The following is a 4,187-nucleotide window of genomic DNA, read 5'->3' as shown; positions in this document are numbered from 1 at the left end:
CCCCCCCCCGAACTCAAAATAAATGGACAGCATGCCTGTATAACCCCACTGCTTGGAGTATGCTACCTGTCCCTCAGATTACAGCCCAGCCCTGCATGTTGCTGGGCTCCCACCAGGGACGGTTCCCATGTAGACTCTGGCCACCACGCTGGCAGATCCATCTCGCTGCCAATGTGGGGCTGGGCTGCAGACAAAGGTACTGTCCATGCTACTTTTTTGGACCCTACAGGGAAAGGCCCCCAGTCCTTGGAGAAGAGCCCAACGTGGATACACTCCCGGGAAAGCGCTTTCTGCTGTGCTCTGCTCAGTATTGAGTGGTAGCATTTGATGGTCTGAAGTGGAGATCTTGGTGTGAGGTTGAGCTGGACCAAACCTGGAGCCTGTCCTCAGAGGAGTGAGCAGAACCTGTTACAAAAGACTAGATTTGCTGGTAGACAGAGGAGGATGCCAGAAGTTCGAAGAGCATTGGCCAACCTCTCCCCCGTCATGATATTTCTTTGCAATAGCACAATTTATATTATGTCATTATTAACAATAGCAAATTTTGGCTATTATAATTTGCTTTATGACRGTTTAATCCTTAGGAATTATACCTAGTCTTTGGTATTTACAGTTCCAGCTTTCTTATATCATTATAAGAGATRTATATTTACCTTCCAAGTGAAGGCTTAAGCTTCTTAGCAGCCAGCTGTCTTTGCTGGAGATTTAAGCATGATGTGGCAAGACAGGAACTGGCAACATTGTGAGAAAATAGTAAAAACAAAAACAAGCAAAAAAMCCCCCAACCTCAACACCTAAAAACCTCAACAGATGTGACCTGCAAATGAATTATTTTTTGACAGAGGATAAAAGAGCTGCGTTCTTCCACCCCAAAATATGTACGCTACTGACTTTCAGTGCCAAGTGAATATAAAATATCACCATATTTACCAGACGTTAATTTGGATTCACTTTACCTTCAGAGCTWACTTTAGAGGGTAACAGTGGCATGGTTTTATCTTGTCTGTAGGACAGCTCACTTGAGTAAGGATATTTCGTGTAAGGAAGGCTGACAAAATCACTTCCTGGAAACTTTTAAGATGAATATRCATGGTGGTCAAATAATAATTTGGTTTGGGAATAGGGTGGAGGGAGGAAGGGGATTGATCTTTGTTTGGGCTTTTTCTCTCCTGTTTCAAAATGAACCTAGTCAAAATATGTCTACCACGGAGGAGGATTTAACAGGATGTAAGTGGAACGTGCAGTAATCATTTTGTAATGTTGTATATTCTTTGCTTTTTACTCTGTTGACAAAATGTGTAAAAATAGACCAACGGCACACATTCAAAATCTTATGTTAATCACCTTCTGCTTTCTCATTGAGTATTTTAAATATAAAGGCTAAATGTGGAAATAAAACAGAGTGAAGAATTACTAAGATGCAAATGGAGATCTTATTGGCTCCTAATTAATCATCTGTGAACTATAAAGCTATTTTCAATTAGTCTGACAAATCAAAGGAAATAATCATCTTTGCAGATATTAAGCTTGAGAGATTATTATTTTTTAATTCACGGTGCTACAGCCTTTCCCTCCTTTGGCTCATCAACAGATTGCAGTTGGACTAAGGTATTGATCCCAATTCCTTGGTCATGRGGTAAATTAAATGAGGATTTGGACAGCAGAATCTTGCACTTGTGTTACTAAGTTTGAATCTTTCCACTGACTTTAGTTTCTCACTCTAACTCTTTCTTAAGACCTGGAAACACTTCCTCCTTGCAACTTCCTCCCAAAAATGTTGCACAGGTCTTAGTGGCATTGAGTGAGATGAAGCAGCTCACAGAATTAGCATCCTTAAAAGGTTTTGAAACACAAATGCAGACACTCTGCCTGTATACACTCTAGAAAATACAGTTTCTTTAGACAGCTTTTATATCAGCAATAAACGAGGTGGAACCCCCGTTGTGAGCAGGCTTTTGCAGTCCCTTCTCGTTTCGAGGCGTACTGGTACCAGGAACAGCGCGAATGGGACGTCTTACGTCGTGTGCGCCACGCGTAGGCTCAAGCTGCGGTGTGACATGTCAGATCAATGCAAGTGGCCTGCCAGCATCTCAGCTGCTTTTTTTTTCCCCTAGTGATGAGGATCTCTAGAATAAATATTCCAGAATTTTAATGTCTTAGAGGGTTTCTTTTGTTTGTTTCCTTCCTTCTCTGTAAAATATGGGGGAAAAGCTGGTTTTACAGAAAAGCCCACAGCTGTTATTCCTTGGCAAATCTCTTGTGAATGGTGACTCTGCCTTTCTTTATTTCTGAAGGAGCAGGGAGGAGCTGATTGACAGTGGGCAGATAGAGCAGAGAGGCTCTCCGCGCTGATCGTGGCTCTGCTTGGATGATCTTTATTGCACAGAAACACCAGGGAGATCCTTTCTGAGGGGCCAGATCCTGTGGTCTTTACACAAGGAAAACTACTTTGGGGAATTCTGCTTGAGTAATAATAACTGACGAGCTGATGCAACTGTGGTAATGGCATGAGCAAAAGTCCATTGACATCAGTGGAAAGATTCCCACTGATTTCAGTAWGACTTCAGTCAAAATCTCCTAAATATTAATTTCAGTGTTATCATCTTTGATTTATCTACTTTAGTCAACTTGCCGGCTGCACTGGTGCTAAGTCAGTACACGTGTGCACACACAGACACACAAAACCGAATGGCCCTTTTTAAGATTACAAAGCCTAATACTCCACTAGCTGCAAAACCTTATTGTTTTTCAGCTATGCATTTGAATTATGAGGCACACCTGCACTAGCGTTTGAGTTCAGACTAGGAGTTGTGTGCTTTTAAAGCATTTTCCCAGTAGTCTCAGTTTAGAGGATGACCCCAGATTAGACAGCGTGCCTCACCTGATGTGCTACTAGCACTAATGGAAGTTCAGTCCACAGGGCCAAAATAAAACTAGTCTGCAATGACTCCCAGAATAAGGTCATTTTTTTTCTCTCCCCAGTTTCCTTCCTTTTTTCACTGCATCTCTTGCTAATGTAAACACTGCCCTAAGCAGCACATTCATGTACTCCTTTTTGACCACCAATTCTTCTGCTTCACTCAAGTCATGTTGTTCTGTGTGTGGAAGAATCAAGGCGAGTGGYGAAGGGCCTAGAGGAAACCTGTCTTGTGTTTTTCAAAGCTTGGAAAGTGGATAGARTAAGAGACTGGAGGAAGTTCTTACAGAAAAGGCAGATAAATAACTGCATATTTATCCCTGCCTCTGCACACAGGCCCTATATAGCACTGAGTAACTCACTTAACTCGGTCTTGTCACACAGGGACAGTCACCAGTTGTGTGACCTTCATTTCTGGGAATGTCCAGTTGGTGGTCCTGAGGCCCACCTTGCAGAAATGTTAAGTGCTGTTAGCAGTATCTGAAGGCAGGGATCTTGTGTCTGGATTAATGCTGTAAAATACCAAATTCTTTAAAAATATAGTGTTTATCTCAACCTGAATCCAGGGATTCTTTAGTTGTTTTGTGCCTCCTCTCTTGCGCCCCAAAACTGGAAAATAATAACACATTCTCTCCCCAAAGAAGTGTTGTGAATGTAAATCCATCACCTGTGAAGTGTTCAGATACAGATGAGCACCATGCAAAACCCATCAGGTTCAGCAGGTCTGCAGGAAGAAAGGCGTGAGAGGTAAGCGAAATACAGGTCTCCTGCTCACAAAAGGCAATGTCATCTCAGCACACCGAATGAGGCAAAGGAAAAAATTCCAGGTAAGTGCCGTAACTTCTATGTAGAAGGAAAAATGGAGGTGGAGGGAGGGTGGACAACGCAGTCTGGTGTTTCCTAACATTTGAGYGGTCGTCTTTAATCTTCACACTGAGTTTTGAGTGCATTTCTGTGGTTGTATTTTTCTGTAAATATTTTCTGTGTTTAAGTATGGATKGGTGGTTATATGTGGTATGGATTCCATGCTTTGTCAGAAAAGGAAGTGTGGTGAGTGTCATGCATATRTATTCATATGTCTAGACCCAAAGAATTGGAGGGCACAACATGACTGTTGTCACCTGCCTATCTTCATTGGCTGTGCGATGTTTTGTGTGTACCTACGTGACTATCTAAACTCTATTCTGAAACCAAGGCACTACACAAATATATAGCAAATTTATACCTGTTTCACAGAGTTGCCTGAAGCTACACAGACTCCTGGGTGGAT

The sequence above is a fragment of the Rhea americana genome, unplaced genomic scaffold (genome assembly GCF_003343005.1).
Source record: "Rhea americana isolate MKP2758 unplaced genomic scaffold, rheAme1 scaffold_1, whole genome shotgun sequence".
Taxonomy (NCBI): domain Eukaryota; kingdom Metazoa; phylum Chordata; class Aves; order Rheiformes; family Rheidae; genus Rhea; species Rhea americana.
The sequence above is the reverse complement of the archived record's forward strand: the minus strand, read 5'-3'. Positions refer to the sequence as shown.